The sequence below is a fragment of the Geotrypetes seraphini genome, chromosome 5 (assembly GCF_902459505.1).
Source record: "Geotrypetes seraphini chromosome 5, aGeoSer1.1, whole genome shotgun sequence".
NCBI classification, from domain to species: domain Eukaryota; kingdom Metazoa; phylum Chordata; class Amphibia; order Gymnophiona; family Dermophiidae; genus Geotrypetes; species Geotrypetes seraphini.
In genome coordinates, this window is record NC_047088.1 from 29069484 (window position 1) to 29093086 (window position 23603).

At 44.9% G+C, this 23603-nt stretch overlaps 1 protein-coding gene across 7 annotated transcripts in view; it reads left to right on the plus strand.

The window, feature by feature from the left end:
• The window catches only part of LOC117361280 (acrosomal protein KIAA1210-like), a 156027-nt gene that overhangs the window by 26550 nt on the left and 105874 nt on the right, over window positions 1–23603 (plus strand). The window contains exon 1 of one of the 7 annotated variants that reach the window (XM_033946409.1): window positions 20189–20252. The exons of the other annotated variants lie outside the window; for them this stretch is intronic. The gene's annotated coding sequence lies outside the window, so the exon portion shown is untranslated. Of the gene's footprint in view, window positions 1–20188; window positions 20253–23603 lie in introns of those variants that run through there. 7 annotated transcript variants of the gene reach the window in all.

Below are 23603 nucleotides of genomic sequence, written 5' to 3' on the forward strand. Positions count from 1 at the left end.
CAGTAGAGAATTGTTCAATCGGAGCACTTTTCTATAACTTCTTCACCCAGAGAGTGGTAGAAATCTGGAACGCTCTTCTGGAGGCTGTTATAGGAGAAAACACCCTCCAGGGATTCAAGACAAAGCTAGACAAGTTCCTGCTGAACCAGAACATATGGAGGTAAAGCTAGTCTCAGTTAGGGCACTGGTCTTTGACCTAAGGGCCGCCATGTGAGCGGACTTCTGGGCATGATGGACCACTGGTCTGACCCAGGAGCGGCAATTCTTATGTTCTTAGATGTACCAGGTCTAAATATGGATGTCCATCTTTTTTGGACATGGGCATCCTTTCCCCTTCTACAATCAGTGTTGGGCATCCATATGTTTGCCCATCCATAGTCCCACTCAAAACATGCCAAGTATGTGCCCCCCCTGCCATATGGATGTACTACTGTTTTAGATGTCTATATCCTGGATTTTCAGAATTGATATTTGGATGTCCCTATGATATGAACTTAAACATTAATAGAGCTGCTAAAATAACCACCATGAATTGAAAACCTAATTGACTGAACCATCTGTTTAATCTAATTGAGGATGAGATGAGACTTTAGATTAGCAGTCTTCACTAATTTCAAAGTTGGGGTTACTGCGGATCCAAATGAGCTGAAGGAGAGCCACTAAATGTCTTACCATACAGGAATAAGGACACTGCTGACCAGTGTAGGTCAAGGACATCTATCCCTGCCAGGCTACCTTCAAGCTTTTAATTGGGAGATATCCTCGTGGAGGTGGGCATTTCCAAATGCATGCTCTTCTACTGAGAAATGCTTTGCCTTCAAGAATGTGGCTATCTTCTCCCCCCCCCTACACTTCTGATTCCTGTCACAAGCTTGAGAAGAGAGGCAGAATAACGGGGCCACTTCAGAGGTTTCTAGGAAATGCTGTTGGCCCCCAGGACTTGCATTGAGGAGCACTACTTTAGATAGCCTTTGGGCACTTTAGATCTAGCCAAATAAATCTGGTGATATTGTGTTTGTCTGCAGTGCTATTTTACCCCCCACCCCTCTGAATCTTTGGGAAATCTACCAGCCACCCCACAAATTGAGATCTGAGGGAGGGATGCGGCTGATTAAATGTCAAGGAAAATCGAATCCACTATGAAAAAATGAAGAATTCCGTGTTCTCCATAGTTGGCGTAAAACTCTGCAATTCACTTCCTGGAATTTTGACATTATGTGGTTTATGAAACCGCTCAAAACACAATTGTTTGTAGATTCCTTCAGGTGATGTTTTAAAGGGAGGTCATCATCATTCCTGAGGTTACGTTCTGAGGTTACTTCCTCTAGGGTTGAGAGACGCTGAAGATGTCAAGAGTACTATGTTCAATGTAATAATTTTAGGATTATTTTTTGTTCTTGTGAATTCTTGTTTGCTTTAATATTATGTATGTTTCTTGTGTTCACCGCTTAGACTTTAAGTGGTTTATAAATTTTTTTAAAATAAAATAAATAGCTGGCCATGGTGGTATTAGCTAGGGACAGTATACCACCTTTTTGTAGTTTCACAACCACACTCAAAGCAGTTTACATGCAGGTACTTCAAGCATTTTCCCTGTCTGTCCTGGTGGTCTAATGCACCTGGGGCAGTGGAGGATTAAGTGACTTGCCCAGCGTTACAGGGAACAGCATGGGATTTGAACCCACAACCTCAGGGGGTTGAGGCTGTAGCTCTAGCCACTGCGCCAAACTCTCCTCCAATGCAATATCAGAAGTGATCCAAGTAAAGAACAATGAAGCCATTGTGACATCACCGATGAGGTTGGCTCTTAGGCTTTGGTGGAATGAGACATTATGACATCACAATATGAGCTCTGGAATGTTGCTAGTATTTGGGTTTCTGGTGTTGTGACATCAGGGAACGGGACTGGGACTTGTATACTGCCTTTTTGTAGTTTTACAGCTACACTCAAAGTGGTTTACATTCAGGTACTTCAAGCATTTTCCCTATCTGCCCGATGGGTTCTCCTGGGGCCGTGGAGGATTAAGTGAGTTGTCCAGGGTCACAGGGAGTAGTATGGGATTTTAACCCTCAACCTCGGGGGGACTGAGGTTGTATCTCTAACTATTGCACCACACTCTCCTCCGATAAGAATTCTATGAGCACCGGAGCTAATACCGCCTTGGCCAGTGATTTAAAAAAAAAAAAAAAAAAAGCCTTTGTAAAAGGAGCCCTTAATTTGTAGTGTTGATTGACTATAGTATTATCTTTTGTACTATTGCTATGACATTTGTATTGTTGTTCATTAGAGTTTATTTTGTCATAGAAACATAGAAACATAGAAATAGACGGCAGATAATGGCCACGGCCCATCCAGTCTGCCCACCCTAATGACCCTCCCCTACCTTTGCCCTTTGAATAGATCCCATGTGTCGATCCCATTTGGCCTTAAAATCAGGCACGCTGCTGGCCTCAATCACCTGCAGTGGAAGACTATTCCAGCGATCAACCACCTTTTCAGTGAAAAATAATTTCTTGGTGTCACCTCGTAGTTTCCCGCCCCTGATTTTCCACGGATGCCCTCTTGTTGCCGTGGGACCCTTGAAAAAGAAGATATCTTCCTCCGCCTCGATGCGGCCCGTGAGATACTTGAACGTCTCGATCATGTCCCCCCTCTCTCTGCGCTCCTCGAGCAAGTATAGCTGTAATTTGTCTAGCCGTTCTTCGTACGGGAGATCCTTGAGTCCCGAGACCATCCGGGTGGCCATTCTCTGAACCGACTCCAGTCTCAGCACATCCTTGAGATAATGCGGCCTCCAAAATTGCACACAGTATTCCAGGTGGGGCCTTACCATGGATCTATACAATGGCATAATGACTTCCGACTTACGGCTGACGAAACCCTTGCGTATGCAACCTATGATTTGTCTTGCCTTGGATGAAGCTTGCTCCACTTGATTGGCAGCCTTCATGTCCTCACTGACGATCACCCCTAAGTCTCGTTCTGCTACCATTCTTGTTAGGATCTCGCCATTAAGGGTATAAGTCTTGCATGGATTATAGCTGCCCAGGTGCATAACTTTGCATTTTTTGGCATTGAAGCTGAGTTGCCAGTTTCTAGACCAGTGCTCCAGTAGGAGCAGGTCGTGCATCATGTTATGGCATCTAATTGTAATCCATTGTGAGCTTTAGGTTAATGCGGAATATAAAAATTAAATTTAAAATCAAATATTTAAACCTTTATCTGCTAAGGGTAAATTAGCTATTTGAAAATTGCCCTTCCTTCCTGTGGGTAAGATCCAGGTTTATGGCTCTTTTGAGTTTGTGTAACTGTCTAAACTGGTGATTTGCTTTGGCTACATCTACTCTTTGCTGCCCCCTTGAACCTGCCGCCCTAGGGCATTAGACAAGTATACTCTGGGTTTCTGTCTGCTTTTGTCTGACGCTCTTGTGGTTTGATGTCAATTAACAAATGAGGAAGAGAAGAAACCATGAGAGCTATAAACGTAACTTGGAGAGAGAAAAACTAGAAGCTTCTCTGTTCTACTGGCTTAGAGCTGCTAGACCGGTTGCTTCCATTTCCTTATTTATTAAGATCATGGAGAGATGGGTGGCAGGTCAGTTGGGAAAATACTTAGATAACTTTTAATACTTCATGTCATGTGTAGTGCAACCTGGTTTCCACAAGAAATTTAGTAGAGAAACTGTACTTTGTTCTCTGATTGCTTCTTGGAAACCTTGGTTGAGTCTGACTTGTTGAGGGCTTTCGACTTTGTGGACCATGCTCTCCTTATGGATTATAAGTGACTGCGGCTGTACAGGAAATGTCCTTGTCCTTGTCCTGGTTCCCTAGCTTTTTTAGCTAGTTAATCGTACCAAGTTAAAATGAGTTTAGTCCAAGATAAGGTTAACTTAGGTATACCTCAGGTACGCCACCATCTCCAATCTTGTGCAATATATTCATTAGGACCGTAGAGAATGACATGGTGACAGAATTCATCACCGTTGCTCTCCCTGGGAATAACTGTGGGAAACCAGCCCCAAGTCATTCTATAAGGAGAGAGGGAAGAATCAGTGTATGAATGGGCTCTCTTAATTCAGGTACTTTTCTTGTCTCCTCCATGTCCACTGGGAGGCCATCCAATGCGTCCACCTCCCTTTCTGCGAAGTATTTTCTCTGGTGACTCTCGAGTCCGTCCCCTTCTACTTTCTGCAACGCTCCCCTCGATCCAGAGCCTCCTTTTCAATTGAAAGAGGATTGCCTCCAGTGCAGTGGTCTCAAACTCGCGGCCCGGGGGCCACATGCGGCCCGCCAGGTCCTATTTTGAGGCCCTCGGTATGTTTATCATAATCACAAAAGTAAAATAAAACCGTTTCTTGATCATATGTCTCTTTAGCTATAAATGTGGCTTTTGAGTGGCTGAGGCAGGCAGGTGTGCATATTTAATAATAATAATTAAAAAAAAGTTTATATACCGCAGGACCATAAAGTTCTATGCGGTTTACAATAATTAAAAATGCTACAGATTGAATAAAACTTACAAAGCTAAAAGCTCATAACTAAAACCTTAAAGATCAATCATTGTATAAAATTTTGAAATCAGCTACCTAAGTGCTTCAGGAACTAATATGTTTTTAGGTGTCTCCTAACTTCCTCATAGGTATTAGTAAGCAAAAGCAGTTTTTCCAAATCTTTACCCCATAATGCTGCCTGATATGAAAAAAGCTGTTGTTCATCTTTTTTTTTAAGTTTGAATCCTCTAACCGGTGGGGAGACAAAGTTTAAGTGTGAACTTCTCTTATGCCTATTGGTTGAAAAAGATAAAAGGTCAGTTATATATTTAGGAGCTAACGCAAATAAAACCTTAAAACAGAAACAGCCAAACTTAAATTTCACACGTGCCTCCATCGGCAGCCAATGCAGAAGTCGATAAGAAGGTGTGACGTGATGTAATTTCTTCAGCCCAAAGATCGGCCTGACTGCCGCATTTTGCACCAATCGCAATTGCTCCATATTCTTCTGAGAAATTGCCAAATAGGCGATATTACAGTAATCTAGTTGACTTAGTATAAAGGATTATACCAAAATTCCAAATGATGAAACATCAAAATTTGCTCAAATGGACCGAAGCTTCCAAAGAGTAAAAAAAAACCCTTTCTAACTAAAGAGTCCACCTGGTCCTTCATAGTCAAACCCTGATCCAGTATTACACCTAGAATCTTAATAGTAAATTGAATAGGATAACTAAGTTTATTGATACACAATGATGTTTTAGTATCAAACAGATGTGATGAAGCTACAAAAAATTTTGTTTTTTCTGAATTAAGCTCCACATCTCTCTGTTCCTCCCCTAGACTCAGAAGCAGGAAAGGGGTGCTGTTCCTGAGTTTTTGTTTTTAATCTCCCATCCTTGCATTTTGGTCATTTTTCTGGCATTGCCTCCTTTCCATCACTGAGGCTTTGTGGCCTGGGCGTCTGTCCTCTCGCCCACTCCTAGTTAAGCTGTTCTGTAAAATACTGGGAGACCACTACACTTTTAGGTATGGCAGGTGCTGGTCACCACTGTTGCTTTGAGAAAATGGATCTAAAGCGTATGGGGACAGACTTAAAGATCTCAATCTGTATACTTTGGAGATAAAGGTGAGAGAGGGGAGAAATGATAGAGACGATTAAATGCCTATGTGGCGTAAATGCGTACGAGTCGAGTTTCTTTCATTTGAAAGGAAGCTCTGGAGTAATCTAAGGAAATACTTTTTTACAGAAAGGGAGATAGATGCATGGAACAGATTCCAGGAAGAGGTGAAGACAGACTGTGGGCTAGACTCACAAAGCAAACCGATCGTGTACCGATCGGTTTGCGACCCCTTTACTATCAAATTTCCATCCAGCCTGATTCACTTACCTCTCCTACGATCCGCTTCGAATCTGTGCATGCAAATGAGGTGAAATGCATGCAAATTGGACAGCGATGCGATTCACAGCACCATATTTCTGATCCGACTGGACTGGCCAATCGCCTGAAGAAGCGACTGCTGGGGACCAGTCGAAAACGTCTTTCCGACTGGAAGCCCTGCAATCTCTCCTGCCTGCTCGCCCCGAATGCTGCCCTGCTTCTTATCTCTGCTGCTTGCCCTCATGCCGCCCTGCTCTGGCTCGATCTTCCCAAAATCTCTCCTGCCGCATCGCCGTTCTCCTGCCCTTCCCCGAAGCTCTCCTGCCCTTCCCCACCCTGTGAGCCTGTGGTTAAAACCAAGGGCTCACAGGGCTAAAAACTAAAGTTTTAAGTTAAAAAAAAAAAGTCACGTCTCAGACGGGCATGCGTGGGGATCACTATAGAGCGATCCGTGCAGGCAGATGGGGGCATTCCTCTGATTGCCCCCATCTGCATATTTTTCGTTCCTGAATTTATCGGACCTGCCCAGATCGGGCCCGATCGGGCAGGTTAGTGAATCCAGGCCTGGGTCTGAATTCAAGAAAGTGTGGGATATGCACGTGGGATCTCATAGGGGGAGGAAGAGATAATGGTTACTGCGGATGGGCCATTTGGCCTTTATCTGCCATCATGTTGTTTCTATATTTCCAGAGATGAATCTGTTCTAACGACTGTGGCGACCATATCGGAATTCCTTCTCTTTACTTGCAATGAGTAGTTTACAGATCACCTCGGAGGGGGTGGGGTGGGGGGGACACAGGAAGAAGTGTGACATCAGCCCGGGATGCTGTGATTAGTTTTTATGTCTGATTTGGAAGGAGATTGCTGGTTTGACTTTTTTTGTATGTCCAGGCTACCCTGGCTTGGGTTCAAATAAAATACAGTAATGTGCTTACAGAAATTCAAAAGTAAAAGTATTATTTGGCAGTTTTGTAAAAACAAATCCAAATAATACAGTGTGTCAAATATCATCCTTGGATCTCATGATTTGTTATAGAATCGACTTATCCCATAGGCAGGAGACCCACAGGTGGCATTAAATGAAATGGTACAGCAGCCCTGATCTCGCTAGATTAGATTCAGCACCTCCTCCTTCCTCGCTTTCTCGATTTTTGAAAGCTTGGGGCAACATCACAGTTTCCTAGACCTAAGTCTGTCATTAGCTCTGTGTGTGGGGAGGGGGACAGAGCCAGACAGGCCTTGGGATTAGTACTTAGCAAGCCTGAGACAAAGGGGAGGGCTCAGTGCAGAAAGAGGTAATGAGGCCAGTCTTCCTGGGATCCTGGGCGTGTGTGGGCATTGAGAGTGTGTGTGGGAGGGGGCACTGGGCATCTTTTGTATGTGCATACATAGAGGAAGGGGGAAGGGACACTGTGCACTTGGAAAGTTCGAAGAGGAAGAGGGATCAGGAACATTATGGGGGTGAATTGGGGGTCACGATAGGTGGGGATTGGGAACATTGCATGTGTGGATTTGTGAAAGGAGGGGATGTGATTGTGTTGCGTGTGTCTGTAGGGGAGAGGGAGATCAGCCCGGTTTGGTGGACAGTGTGTGTGTGGGGGGGGGGGGGGGAGAGGCAGGGTTCAGGACAGTGGGCTTGTATGAGGGACCAGGGAGATCCGAGCCTGCTGGGTGCATGCGTGCGAGCGAGTTGCACCGCAGGATCCCAACCACATCTTTGTGACTGGAGTTATAAAGAATCAGCTGTTCTCTCTGGTAAAAGGAGGAAGTGAGAGGACCGTCCATGGCTGGATTTTACAGCTGTCTGAGAGGGAAAAAGTAAGTGAGATGAAACGGTATTTTTTTTGTTTTCCTGTCTTAAACCCTTGAAGGCTTTTCTGGGTTCCAGTACAACCGTGCATTGCCTGCAAAAGATACCCCGTGGTTCTTTTCTAAACCAAACATTTGATAGGGCTTCACCGGCTTTGACGTTTGCAAGTTTTCCTATTAAAGGTATTATTTGGGACACTTAACGCGCCTTTTACGAAGGTGCGCTAGTGTTTTTAGTGCGTGCTAACCCCGTGCTACTTGGAAAAAACTAATGCCAGCTCTATGGAGGTGTTGGCGTCTAGCGCGCGGCATTGTAGCGTGAGCTAAGTGCGCGCCAAAACAGCTAGCGCGCCGTCATAAAAGGAGTCCTCAGATTATGCCCATCCATATACTAAGGGCTCCTTTTATCGAGGCGCGCGACGGGGATTAGCACGTCGGACATTTCATCACGCGCTTACCCCCGCGTCGGTCTAAAATCCTAACGCCTCGTCAATGGAGGCGTTAGGTACTAGCGCGGCAGGTGGTTTTTAACGCGCGGTATTCCACACGTTAAACCGCTACCGTGATCAAGGTATATGTGGAGTGTCCGTGTACAACAGCCCAAAAGATCGCCTTGGAATCGTTTTCAATTGCTGCCATAAAAGAGAGTCGCTTTCTGGGAGCACAGACCGACTCACTGCTGCTGGGTGTGTTTTGTTCTTTTCTTTTTAGGGGGAGGGGGTGTTGCGGGCTGCTGGTTTTCTTTTGCTTTGTGTATATCGGTGCCTGTGGGTTAGACTGGAATGGGGCTGGGCTGGGCTCACACTGTACAGAAACCACCCTGCAGCTCTCCTGAGACTGGGATTGAAGCCCTCCCTGCCATGCTATTTTCTGCAAGATAAATGTATGATCCCACCCAAACTTCAGCACCATAGAAAACTGAAGATCATCCTGCTTTCACAGTGTTGCCCGCAAAATACTCGGGGGGGAACCCAAAGTTAAATTGCAAACTATAGAAAGACGCCAGAATTCGTGGACTAAGCATGCTGGTGAAATGGCAGAATAAAATAGGCATAGGAGCATAATTTAAAAATGAATGGGGGATGCTATTTGCAGTACAAATCACTCCTGCTTTCTTATTTATTTATTTGAGGACTTACTACAATTATAGAGCCCAAGAAAGTGTGGCACAGTGGTCAAAGCTACAGCCTCAGCACCCTGAGGTTGTGGGTTCAAATCCTGCACTACTCCCTCTGACCCTGGGCAAGTCACTTAATCCTCCACTGCCCCAGGTGCATTAGATAGGCTGTGAGCCCACCAGGACAGATAGGGATAAATGCTTGAAGTACTTGATGTAAACCGCTTTGAGTGTGGTTGTAAATCCTCAAAAAGGCAATATACAAGTCCTAGTCCCTTTCCCTGATGTTACAATGCCTGGCAGAAACCCAAATACTAGCAACATTCCAGAGCTCCTATTGTGATGTCATAATGCCTCATTCCACCAATGCCTAAGAGCCAACCTCATCAGTGATGTCACAATGGCTTCATTGTTCTTTACTTGGCTCACTTCTGATATTGCATAGGAGGAGAGTGTGGCGTAGTGGTTAAAGCTACAGACTCTGCACCCTGAGGTTGTGGGTTCAAATCCTGCACTGCTCCCTCTTACCCTGGGCAAGTCACTTAATCCTCCACTGCCCCAGGTGCATTAGATAAATTGTGAGCCCACCAGGACAGATCGGAAAAAATGCTTGAAGTAAACTACTTTGAGTGTGGTTGTAAAACTACAAGATGGTATACACGTCCCGATCCCTTCCCCAAAGTGGTTTACAATCAATAAAAAAAATAGTTAAAAGAACAGAGTCAATTGTATAGTACAAAACAAGAAAGAATGGATTTCAGGGCTGCTTCCAATCAAAACCCCTCAGAGTCCTGCCTTCGTTTAGAAAATGCCTGGCTGACAAGCCAAGTTTTTACATTGATTTTGAATGTTTTCAACAAAGTTTCACTGCAGAAAGTCAATGGTAAAGAATTCCAAACTGTTGGGGCATGAAAGAAAAACGCAGATTGACGTGTTGAAAACCAGGAAGGGGAAGGCCTACCATTTTGAAGAGGCGGGCTGGCCGGCAGGAGGGAGTGGGCATCCTTCCTGCTGGTCATCTCAAAATTGTACAGGGGGTGGGTCGGGGTGTGTGGGAGGTCCAGGTGGCCAAGGCAGAAAGGAGTAGGCATCCCTCTTGTTGAATTTTTTTTTTAAGTAGTTTGGGGTGTGTGGGGATGGGGGAGGGGGGCTGACACAACTTTTTTTTGTTTATTAATGGCCACAGATGTGTGTGCACATCTGTGCTCATTGCCAAAATTCCCTACTCTTTCTGCCCCAAGCAGCAGGAGGCTGCTTTGGGGGCTTCCCCTGCCGCTCAGCGCATATGTCGGTCACTTTCTCCAACAACTGACAGGATGAGAATTCCGCAAACCTCATTTGCATGCAGGGTTTCTGGAGCATTGGTCGCCGTTTTGAACTCGGACCATTTACCGGCACCACAACGATTCACAGGCTTGTAACGGTGATTTTAGAGCATCTGGCCCACAGAGTTTTAAATTTCACCCTGCATTGCATGGGCAGCCGGTGAAGGTTTCGCATAACCGGTGTGATATCATATTGCTTACGACCTTTTTGTCTTGCTGCAACGTTCTGAATCTATTAGAGCTGGTGCAGAGACCCTTTGCAGTCAGACCAGTGTAGAGTGCATTACAGTAATCCAATCTTGGGGGGGGGGCCCCATTTACAAAGCTGTGGTAGTGATGCCACAGTAAATACACCAACGCCAATAGGAATTGAATGGGCTTTGGTGCATTTACCATGACAGCAGCGCTACCGTGACTTTGTAAAAGGGACCCTCGATTTTTTTTTTTTTTTATTATGGCATGCACAACTGAGTCAAGACTGCCTTCTCAGTAGTTGTTGCTCTTTTTTGTAATAAATTTTATTTCATTATGATCGTTATATAATAAAATTACATTCTAAAGCAAATTTAGAGTCTACATCAAGGGAGAGAAAGGAGAGAAATGATTTAAATCTGTTTAAATCATTGCAGGAAATATTTGCCTGTACAACACATAATCCAGATTTTAATTTTCACCAACAGTCTCCTTATCTAACAGGAATCTCTATAATTGATCAGGTTCAAAAAACAAACATAAGATACTTTTAAATACGTAATCATACATTTGGCTAGAAATTTAAGAAAAAAAAGTAGCTCCCAATGACAAAACTCGAGATTTATATTGGAAAAATTACCATAATTCCTCCTAAACTGGGTCGCTCTACAAACATCAGGAAACATTTGCAATTTCTGGCTACAAAACAAAAAATCTTTATTTAAAACTAAACTTTTTATCATTCTCCGAGGAAAAGGTAGACCAGGCGAGTAGCGCAATCAGTAATCTCATTCTGAGTAGTTTCTAGAAAAGCGGTTAAATTGCTCCTCCTCATGGTCTACACTCATCCTAACTGGAAGATAGAAACATCTGTTCAATACACCTAGTTGCTCATGAAAATTTCTTGTAGTTGGGGGATCAGAGTAAGTGTTGAATCTGGCTGTACAATATTGTGATCTGAGATGGAGTTCCTATTCCTAATCCACATCAAAAGTAGATACCGCGTACACAAAGATGAGTGGATCCCAAGCAGATTTATAAATGAGTATTTTACTTCCTTAAAAATACCCGACGTGGGCCATGTTTCACCCTGATAAGGGTTGCATGAGGGGTAACATTCTAAAAACCAACATATGAAATAATAAACTTAAGAAATAAATTAACGAGCACAATAACGATCAAAGGAATCCAAGAAGTTAAAAAACTGTAAATACTCTTAAAATCATAATGTAAGGCTAAATAACATGTAGGGCTCCTTTTAGTAAGGTGCACTAGCATTTTTAGCGCATGCACAAAATTACCGCACGGTACGCTTCTAGAATATCGCCAGCTCAAAGCTGGCATTAAGGTCTAGCGCCCGCGACAATTTATCGTGCGTTATTCCGCACGTTAAGGCCCTAACGCACCTTAGTAAAAGGAGCCCATAGTGAAAAGGAATTCTGAGTGAGGCAAGCCATACAAAAAAGATGTGCAGACTAAAAAAAATATAAAATCAAGAAATAAAAGATTCAGTAGCATGCTGCAAGTGGGTAACTGAATGCTAGCATAGACGAGGGCTGTCAAAAAGTTTCAGACCTTTATTCATAAAAAATACTCGTATTCAGATACAACAGTCTTGTACTAATTTCCTTCAAAGTAGTTCCCTTGGGCTGCCACACACTTCTTCCAACGGTTGTGCGTTGGAACACCTCTTTTGAGATTGCTCGCAACTGGTCCGTCACATTCTGCATGATGTCTTCTCTTGACTGAAATCTGGTCCCTTTCAGGGGCATTTTCAGCTTGGGGAAAAGCCAGAAGTCGCACGGAGTCATGTCAGGAGAGTAGGGAGCCTGAGGAATCACAGGTGTGTTGTGTTTGGCCAGGAAACTCCGTATCAAATGTGAAGAATGGGCAGGTGCGTTATCGTGATGGAGCTGCCACTTGCCCGCTGCCCACAGGTCCAGCTGTGTGCCTCTCACAGCATTATGAAGGTGACACATAACCTCTTGGTGATTCGACGATCCTGCATCACCACGATCTCATTTCTGGATGTTGAGGTCCTACCAGAACGTGCTTCACTCTCCACTGATGTGCGGCCATCTCTGAAGCGGTTCTACCACTCCTTTATCTGTGTGGTACCCAGTGCTTCGTCCCCGAAGGCTTGTTGAATCTTGCGGATCGTTTCATATGGGAATCGCCAAGCTTTACACAAAATTTAATGCAGTAGCGTTGTTCAACTTTGTCTGTCATTTGGTCAAAAATGAAAATCGGACGGCGCTCACTTACACTTCCTCATCGGCGGTCTGCCGGTGACTGACAGCTTCTGTAGGCGGGAAAAATTCAAGCATGCGTATTAGGGTCGCCTGCATACGTGCACCAAACCACACCTCCCTAACTTTATTTGTTTATGCAAGAAAAATTAAGGTCTGATATCTTTTGAACAGCTCTTGTACATAGCAAAGGGAAGTGTGCTAATGACCTGCACTCTATGTGAAGTGTGAGTTCAAGGACTTGTTCAGTTGGACTTTTTTGAATAAAGAACTAATTTATACATTTGTTTGGGATTCGCTCATCTTTATGACTGCTCTTTCTTGCATCTACAGTTACAATAAATAATTACAGCCTGTAAAATGTAAATCTTATTTTACCTGAAGTTCGGATTTCATCTATAACTCAGTTTTACATACATGCCCAACCGTATCATCGGGCCAAAAGCTGCAAGTGTGCCGGGGGGGGGGGGGGGGGTGTTACTCTCTGCTGAATGTTTCTCATTGTTGTGATAAAACAGCTCCTGGTGAACTGAATTTTTTGTCACAGAACTATAACTTGACTTGAAGTGGGATCCTTCCACTGTACTTGAAATCTTCAAAAGTGACCCTATGCTTGGCATCAGGACTCTGTAATTTTGCAAACTATTTTGAGCTTTAATATAATGCCTGGGTTGCACTGGCAACCTCAGCTGTTGTGAAGTGCCGACTTTCATAGGAATTGTGGCTGTGTTGCATCTGCTTAGTACCAAGTGCTGTAAGACATACCAGGGTACCAGGAAGAGTAAGCGTCTTTTGTCTTCCTTCTGAGAGGAGTGATTAATAATACAGCATTGCTAATTGTGGTACTTTTAAGTTCAGCGGTTATTTCATTCCCAATACAACATTTTATTCCAGGACTAAGTGAGATGACTTTTACATACTAACTTGGGGCTAGTCATCCAATATGCTGTGGTCTCTTTAGCACAAGCTTGTACAGCATGCTCTTGGTTTCACTTGGCAGACTCTCTCCTGGAGAATTTTTATTTTATTTTTATTGAAATACAAAAAAGCTTTACAAGAGATACACTTGTAAACAGAACATAAGAATTGCCGCTGCTGGGTCAGAGCAGTGGTCTGTCGTACCAAGCAGTCGGCTCATGTGGCGGCCCTTAGGTCAAAGACCAGTATCCTAACTGAGAACATCCTCACCTGCATACGTTCTGGTTCAGCAGGAACTTGTCTAACTTTGTATTGAATCCCTGGAGGGTGTTTTCCCCTATAACAGCCTCCGGAAGAGCGTTCCAGTTTTCCACCACACTCCGGGTGAAGAAGAACTTCCTTACGTTTGTACGGAATCTATCCCCTTTTAACTTTAGAGAGTGCCCTCTCGTTCTCTCTACCTTGGAGAGGGTGAACAACCTGTCCTTATCTACTAAGTCTATTCCCTTCATTATCTTGAACGTTGCACTCATGTCCCCTCTCAGTCTTCTCTTTTCAAGGGAGAAGAGGCCCAGTTTCTCTAATCTCTCACTGTACGGCAACTCCTCCAGCCCTTTAACCATTTTAGTCTCTCTTTTCTGGACCCTTTCGAATAGTACTGTGTCCTTCTTCATGTACGGCGACTAGTGCTGGACACAGTATTCTAGGTGAGGGCGTACCATGGCCCGGTACAGCGGCATGATAACCTTCTCCGATCTGTTCATGATCCCTTTCTTAATCATTCCCAGCATTCTGTTAGCATCGAGACTATCGTAACAGAAAAAGTAATAGAGAAAAACGACACAAAAGACCAATATAAACTCGAATGTCCAGACAACGCTAGACCTCAGAATTCCAAAGGGGGTGGAGACCATCACAGATTATACAAATAAGCTGATTAATTTCAGTTTACCATCGGGTAAGGCTTAACATTATAGAAACATAGAAACATAGAAATTGACGGCAGAAAAGGGCCATAGCCCATCGAGTCTGCCCATACCAATGACCCTCTCCCTGATTCTTACTCTCCTAGAGATCCCACATGAATATCCCATTTTCTCTTGAAATCTAACACGCTGCTGGCCTCAATCACCCGCTGAGGCAGCTCGTTCCAATGATCGACCACCCTTTCGGTGAAGAAGTACTTCCTAGCATCACCCCGAAATTTCCCTCCCCTGATTTTCAGCGAGTGTCCTCTGGTTACCGAGGGTCCTGTAAGACTGAAGATATCATCTTTCACCTCTATACGCCCAGTAATATACTTAAAGGTCTCAATCATGTCCCCTCTGTCTCTTCGCTCCTCCAGCGAGTACATCCGCAGTTTCTTTAACCTTTCTTCATACGTGAGATCCCTGAGCCCCAAGACCATTCTGGTAGCCATTCGCTGAACCGACTCAATTCTCAACACATCTTTTCGGTAGTGTGGTCTCCAGAATTGAACACAATACTCGAGATGAGGTCTCACCATGGATCTGTACAGTGGCATTATGACCTCAGGTTTTCTGCTGACAATACCCCTACGGATACAGCCCATCATTTGTCTTGCCTTAGACGAAGCCTTCTCTACTTGATTGGCAGCCTTCATATCATCGCTAATGATCACTCCTAAATCACGTTCCACCGTGGTCCTGGACAAGGTTTCACCATTTAGTGTGTAAGTTCTGTGTGGATTTTTTTTCCCTAGGTGCATTACTTTACATTTTTTAGCATTGAAGCCTAGCTGCCAAGTGGATGACCACTGTTCAAGCTGTCTTAGGTCCTGCGTCATAAAGTCAGGCACACTGCTTTTGCCAACTATGTTGCATAGTTTGGCATTGTCGGCAAACAGTGATACTTTTCCTCTAAGTCCTTGGGTCAAGTCTCCTATGAATAAATTGAATAGAATCGGCCCCAAGACGGAGCCTTGAGGTACTCCACTCATCACTGCTGACGTTTTCGAGGGGGTACCGTTTACCATCACCCTTTGAAGCCTACCATCTAGCCAATCCCTTACCCATGTAGTGAATGTATCCCCCAATCCTATCGATTTTAGTTTGTTCAACAGCCTGCGGTGTGGGACGCTATCAAAAGCTTTGCTGAAGTCCAAATATATCACGTCAAGGGACTCACCGGCATCCAGATGACTGGTCACCCAACCAAAGAAGTCAATCAGATTAGATTGGCAGGACCTTCCCCTGGTAAATCCGTGTTGATGTGGATCACGTAAATTTTCTTCGTCTAGAATTTTGTCAAGTTCCTGTTTGATCAGTGTTTCCATGAGTTTGCACACTATGGATGTAAGACTCACCGGTCTGTAATTTCCTGTCTCTGTTCTGCAGCCCTTTTTGTGGAGTGGAATTACGTTAGCTGTTTTCCAGTCTAGGGGTACTTTTCCCTTGCGCATGGAAAGGTTGAAGAGTACGGATAGTGGTTCAGCCAGAACTTCACTCAGCTCTCTGAGTACCCTGGGGTGTAGATTGTCTGGCCCCATGGCTTTGTCTACTTTGAGTCTTGAAAGTTCGTGGTAGACGCTACTAGGTGTAAAATGGTCCTATTATTAAGCCCCCTGCTTTAGTAAGGTGCGCTAAGCATTTTAGCGCGCGTTTAGCGTGTGCTAAATCTACATGTGCGCTAACCGCTAAAGCATCCATAGACTAACATGCACGCCTTAGCGTTTAGCGCGCGCTAAAAAGCATAGCGCACCTTAGTAAAAGGAGCCCTAAGTTTCAATTTACTGATTTTGACTTTACCTCATTCATTCATTGTATTTATATTTGGTCTTTTTACTATTGTTATGCTGTTAACAAAATTGTACGTTTTATGTTGAATTATGCCAGCTGTACCTTGCCTTGGGTGAATCTTTTCATAAAGGCAGTTAATAAAGCCCAATAAATAAACAAACAAACATGCAATCCCACCAGATTTTACTTTTCTCATCAACACCGCCCCCTATCTTTCATCCACACCAGGGATTCTCTTAGTATCTAGAAATGCCTTCATTTGCTCAGGGACAAATAATTTATCCCTGTTAATTTTTTTTTATAATCTGCAAAATATTTACAAGGAAAAGGTGACATAAAAGAAACATCAGGAGCATGATTTATGACATGAACCCTCCTCTTTTATGAACGCGTAGCGTGAAGTTTAGCGCCGGCAGTGGTGGTAACTGTTCCGATGCTCATAGGAATTCTATGAGCTTTGGAGCAGTTGCTGCTGGCGCTAAAACCCGTGCTATGTGCGCAAAAGAGGGGGTAAGTTTCTCTGGAAACTTTTGGGAACATCCAGATTTTGTTCCCCCCCCTCCAAAAAAGAAAAAAAAACCCCAAAAGACCCCCCCCAAAAAAAACAGCCTGCTTTTTTGCAGAAATAGAGCCTCATGATCATGCCTAAGGGCTCCTTTTACTAAGCTGCGATAGCGTTTTTAACGCACGCAGCATTTTAGCGCGCGCTAAACCCGTATTACGCGGCTAGAACTAACGCCAGCTCAATGCTGGCTTTAGCGTCTAGCACGCGGGGCAATTCAGCTTTGTGAAAGGAGCCCTAGGTCTTGAGAAAGCACAGGCGACGTCGATAGAGAGGGCCTGTTGGTCCCTTCAGACGCAGTACGTCCTAACGGATGATGGATTTTCTTAGTTTATTGAGAGGCAGAACACAGCTCCCGGGAGATTTAATGCCTCCATTAGATATTTTTAAAGGTCTGCTGTGGCAATTGATCCATGACCTTTGGAAAATTAACAAATCACTGATTGAGACCCCTTAAAGCATTTTCCGTTTTAGGATGCACAAGATCTTTCTCTTTAAGCCGTTATTCACTTGTGGGATGGGGTGGGGGTGGGATCACACAATCCTTCTCTTCCCGGGACCTGCAGATAGTGAAAGCGGGAGACCCCCTCCTCATCTCCTTGTCCTACAGATAGTGGAAAGGAAGGGGAGAATATCGCCTTCCTTTTAACCCTACAGATAGTGGGGGAGAGACCTGAGACCTCTTTCTTTCCCTGCAGATAATAGGGGGAGGGGTGCGATCTCTCCTACCTTCTTAACCTGCAAATCTGGAGGCGTTTAGTTGTAATTTGTTAACGGATATCCAGTTTTTGATTTCCAAGAGGCAGTTTAGGAGTTTTGTAATCTGGGCATCGTAGGTCTCTCCTAGTGGTAGGTATAGTTGGATGTCATCTGTGAAGGGGCGAATCTGATTTTGCTATTTGCGGGCTATGTCTAGGACAGGTCCAATGTAGAGATTGAATAATAGGGGGGATAATAGAGCCCCCTGCAGAGCACTATAGTGGATTGTTTTTGGTTTCGAAAGCGCATCATCGAGCAGTACGCTTTGGGATCTATTATTCAGGAAGGAGGTGCACCATCGTAATGCAGCATCTCGGATACCAATTTCAGAGAGCCGTGCAAGGAGGAGAGGATGGTCAATAGTGTTGAACGCCGCACTGAGATCCAGCAGCACCAGAAGGACATTGTTACCCTTATCCATGAGTTTCCAGCAGCCGTCGAGGACGTCGAGAAGGCCAGTTTCAGTACTTCCTTTCTGAACTTCCACCTCATGCAATCTGCGACCCCAGACCATACGTTTTTAATGAACGTGTATGCGGTGCGCCTTTAACACGCGCACCTGAGACACGCTTTTAGTACTACTGGCACCTAATGAGCTGTCGTTGATTGTGGAGCGTTAAAGGTTGGCACTTAATTTTGCACCTCAACAGGCAATGTCTGGACATCGTAAGAACATAAGAATGGCCGCTGCTGGGTCAGACCAGTGGTCCATCGTGCCCAGTAGTCCGCTCACGCGGCGGCCCTTAGGTCAAAGACCAGTGCCGTAACTAAGACTAGCCCTACCAGCGCACGTTTTGGTTCAGCAGGAACTTGTCTGACTTTGTCTTGAATCCCTGGAGGGTGTTTTCCCCTATGACAGACTCTGGAAAAGAGTTACACTCTCTGGGTGAAGAAGAACTTCCTTACATTCGTACGGAAGCTATCCCCTTTCAACTTTAGAGAATGCCCTCTCTTTCTCCCTACCTTGGAGAGGGTAAACAACCTGTCCTTATCTACTAAGTCTATTCCCTTCAGTACCTTGAATGTTTCGATCATGTCCCCTCTCAATCTCCTCTGCTCGAGGGAGAAGAGGCCCAGTTTCTCTAATCTTTCGCTGTACGGAGTGCTCTTTTTAATATTGATGAGCTCGTTGTAATACATTTCCCTACTATTATCAGAAGCTGCTACAAAGCACGGAAAAGGCCATGCAGAGCCATTTGGTGCGTCGGGACCTAAATTCTTCAATGCTAAACTGGTTAGATCTGGTTTAGCGTTAACTGTTAAAGGCACGGTAAGCTTAGATCATTGCAGCCCCTTCCCTTTGAAACCTTCGCTACTTATAGGCTTAGTTACAGGATGCGCAGAGCTCTGGCAACCTGGTAAAAAAAAATACCAGGTTGGGAGCAATTTTAATTTTCCGGGGCATGCTCAGGGCAAATAGCATGCAAATCATATGCACGCTATTTGTGCCGAATATCCCAGAGAAAAGGGGAAGAACTGTGCCTGGTGCCTGCGCAGAAGAGCTAAGCGGTAGGCACAGCTCTTCTGTGCAGGCCCAGTACAATTTCCAATCTGCTGGCGCTACAAGCGCACATCTAATTTTTGTTTTCACAAGTGATATGGACGCAGCTTATGTGTGTGTGAGAGGACATATTCTCACACAACAACACATGCACAAACAGCTACTGGCAACTCCAAACCTGCCGGAAAATTTTGCCTGGTAAAAGATGGGCATTCCTATTTGAGCATTACAAGGAATATTCATTTTAATACTAACGTGCTCCTTTTGTAATGTATTTGCATAGGGTCCTTGTAATGCATTTGCATAGGGTCCTCAGTGGCTGCTACTGTGATTGGTAGACGCCCCTGAGAACCCTTTTGAGCATCGGAGGCTGAGCTGCCTTGTGAGTAAAGGTTACATATTCAATACGGTGCCTCTATTGAATATGTAACCTTTACTCGCAAGGCAGCTCAGCCTCCGATGCTCAAAAGGGTTCTCAGGGGCGTCTACCAATCACAGTAGCAGCCACTGAGGACCCTATGCAAATGCATGACAAAAGGAGCATGTTAGTATTAAAATGAATATTCCTTGTAATGCTCAGATAGGAATGCCCATCTTTTACCAGGCACCTGGGGGCCATGGAGGATTAAGTGACCTGCCCAGGGTCACAAGGAGCATTACAGGGATTTAATCCCACAACCTCAGCGTGCTGAGGCAGCAGCTTTACCGCTAGGCCGTCCTACTTGGAAGGCAAGCTTTTGCATATCGGGGCCTTACTGACCTATTGCTCCTGCATTGGTTACATCCTCCTTCAGGGAACGTGAATGTCAGATTCACTTCTCTTTTCAACTACACCATATGAGTCAGAGGCGTGTGATACCCCTTCAATGAGAACAGCTTCTGCAAGGCACAGTTAGTGCTAGAAGTCGTGCATACTGTGTATGCATATGTGAAAGGATTACCTATTCCCTACCTATTGATATTTTATATTTAAAAAAACCGCTCTGTGAATGGCTGCCGTCAGTTCTTGCGAATCGCGATAACTGACGGCAGCCATTCACGGAGTGGCGTGGGACCAGGCAGGAAGCGAAAAGCTTGCGCTCCTGCCTTATGTGCCGCTCTGCAGCAGCAAGAAAGGAGGCAGCCGTCCAGCAGGAGCGCGGAAAGCTCCTGGCGAGACCACACTGGACCACCGGAATTTAATAAAAGGTACTGGGGGCAGGGGGAGGTGTTAAAATTGTATTCGCTCCATAAGACACACCCACTTTTCCACCCACTTTTTTGGGGGGGAAAAATGCGTCTTATGGAGCGAAAAATACGGTATCTCCTTTGTGTGTTTACAGAAAAGCAGGTTAAAATAAAATATGTGTGGCGAGAAACATGGCTCTTTGAGTTTGTGTGGCAAGATCTATTGTTTTGCTGTAAACATGGGTGACCAGAGCCTAAAAGGAGTGGTGCATGAGGCTTTGCTATCATTTACTGTGTTACTGAAGCTCTAAGAAGCTGCTGCCAGTCTTACTTAATACCGTGTTTCCTTGAAAATAAGCCCTACCCCGAAAATAAGCCCCAGTCCCCAGAAGTCTAACCCGAATATCCCTGGATTCACCAGCAGCAGTGCTTCCCCCACCGCTGAACCCCCGCTGACCCATCTTTCCATTTCTCCCTCCCGTCCGAACTCTGCCGACCCTCCAACCGCGAGACCTACAAAGAGCAGCATCGGCTGCACTCTAAACAGGCTGCTTCGCAGCCTTCTCCCACTGGGGCATTCCTTCTGCTGCATCACTGACGATGTCATGAGCAACGCGGCACATAGAAGGCCCCGGCAGGAGAAGGCCGCGAAGCAGCCTGTTTAGAGTGCAGCCGACGCTGCTCTTTGGAGGGAGGTATGTAGATCTCGTGGTCGGCAGGGTTCGGATGGGAAGGAAAGATGGGAAGGTCAGCGGGGGCAGGGGGGGCTGCTCAAGAGTTCTGCTGCACGGAAGGGAGGGATAGAAGCTGTGCAAGGGTTCTGCTGCACATGGGGATGGGGATGGGGGAGAGGGGAGGAAAGATGCTGCACATGTGGGGGAGACAAAAGAAAGAGGAAGAATTGGGGTGAAGGAGAGGAAGGGAGAGATGATCATGTACATGAAAAAAATAAGACTTATCCCAAAAATAAGCCCTAGTGCATTTTTTGGGCCCAAACATGGTAGTTGGGGCAGCCCTTGCCCCTCCCCCATTTTGGATGCTTGAGGGGAGGGGGGAGCAACTCATCCCTCGCCTCATGCAGCAGATTGCTTTGAGCTGTCCCTGCATCACTTATAACCTTCTATTAGTTTTTGCCGCAACATTCTGAATCAATTGGAACTGGTAAAGACTTGGAGAATGATAAGGGGACAGATTTGGTCCTGTCCCCTCAAACTCAATTTCTCCGTCCCGTCCCTGCGAGTTTTGTCACTGTCCCTGCCCCATTTCTGTAAGCTCTGCCTTAACCACACAAGCCTTGAATACTTATGATTTTAAAGTGTTTGAGGCTTGTGCAAATGAGGACGGAACTTGCAGGAATGGGGCAAGGACAGGAAAAGAAGTGGCTGGGATGGGACAATGAGTTCCTGTGGGGGCAGGGAAAAATTTGCCTCATATCATTCTCTAATACAGACCCTTTTCACTCAGACCAGAGCACAATACAGTAATCTAGTTTTGATATTATGGCATGCACAATTGAGACAGGACATATACAGTACATATGTGCGTGTCTGTACATAAAACTCTGTGCCAGTTCCACCCAAACTACACCTCCCAGAATGCCCATGTTCAGTTCAAGTAGGTACATCAGTGCACCTACTTCCTACATGGCCATGCCTCCCCCCCCCCTTTGCATAATTTTATAATGGTCAGTTTCCATACTGAAAACATTCTTCACACATGGAAACTGCTTTATAAAATCACCCTTTATGTATAGGTATCTAAAATATAGGTTACTGTTTCAGTCTATGATATCCAGTGATGCATTTTAGAGGACCACTCTGGGAAGGCTGCCATGGGATGGTTTAATTATTTCAAAATATTTCGGGGATGGGGGAGGCAGTATGTTGAAGGATGCCTGCAAAGGGGACTTATGGTTGATGGCCGTGGATCCTGATAACCTTGCCTCAGGTCTGAAAATTCAGTGAGAAATCTGGTCCAAATTGCTATAGAAGGGGATTTCATCGGTGTTAGGAACATAGACATTTACTGAGAAAAACCTGTGCGTATATAACATGCAATCGGGATTAATAAACCTACCATCTGTATCCGAGTGGCTCTTAGACTGTAATGGATAATGATGTGTGAAATAAAATACATTCTCCCCTATCCCCCAGGCTTGGAATTATGAGAAGGAAAAATGTGTCTCGCCCACTCCCTCTTCAGCTGTATGGAAGTGTTTAGAAGGAGATAAATGCATCTCTTGCTGAAGCACGAGTTGAGTTTTCCTAGTTTTGAAGAGCCCTAAAATTCTCCATATCTTATTGGCAACGAAATGCCTTTCTCGTTAAGATAGACAATAGTTATCCAAATAGTCTTCATTAGATGTGATTTATGGACTGAAATGCTCCCTGCATGGAAAGTCTGCACTTTCACATACCAGGATGGAAGAATTCACTGGAAGAATTCAACATTTTCCCCATCAACACGAAAAAGGAAGATCCTTTAGTACATCTGGTCGCACATAAGAGGTTCAATGTAAGGAGGTACAGGAAGGGGTAACTTCTGTAAAATGATGCTGGGGAAAATCTGCTTTAAGTGCTATTTATAAAGGGTGCTCCAGGCTTCCTGCCCTGTTCTAGAATAGCGCTTAGAGCTGAACCCCATGCCTGACTTTGGGCACGAGGACTTATACCTGCTGAAATCTGGTGTAAATCCTGGCCCACAAGTTGGGTTTGTAACTCTGTTATTGTATAACAGTGGTTCTTAAACCTGTCCTGGGGACTCCCAGCCAGTCAGGTTTTCAAGATATCCCTAATGAATATGCATGAATCAGATTTGCATGCCTGTCACCTCTTATTATATGGAAAGCTGCCTCATGCATATTCATTAGAGATATCTTGAAAACCTGACTGGACAGGCTCTGTAACATTGTGCCTAAATATTTGGAATGTCCCTGATCTACTTAATGGCCCTTGTTGGGTTGTGCATGAGGCACTTTGAGTGTGCAGTGTTATAAGAGAGCACATAGGCCGGGGGCAGATCTACCACTAAGTGAGTCCAGCAAAATGCCCAGGACTGCTCCATGGTAGGGGCTGCCTGTAGTCGAACCCTCCCTTCCATGTGCTGAAGTCTGGCACCTCCCCCCCCCCCCCCGCACTCAACCTGCCCGTGGATCCTCCACAGCTACAGCATCAGAGACAGCACCAAAAGGCTGCCTCTTTGGCCAGCAGGACTTTTCATCTGCCATGTCCCGCTGTGATGATGCAATTTACTAATCACAGGAAGTGATGTCAAAGGGAAGGATGAGCCCAGCTTGAGCAGTGGGTAGGAGATGCTGCTTATGGTCGGTGAAGATTTTATTTTATTTTTTTAAATTTCAATTATTTTTACCAA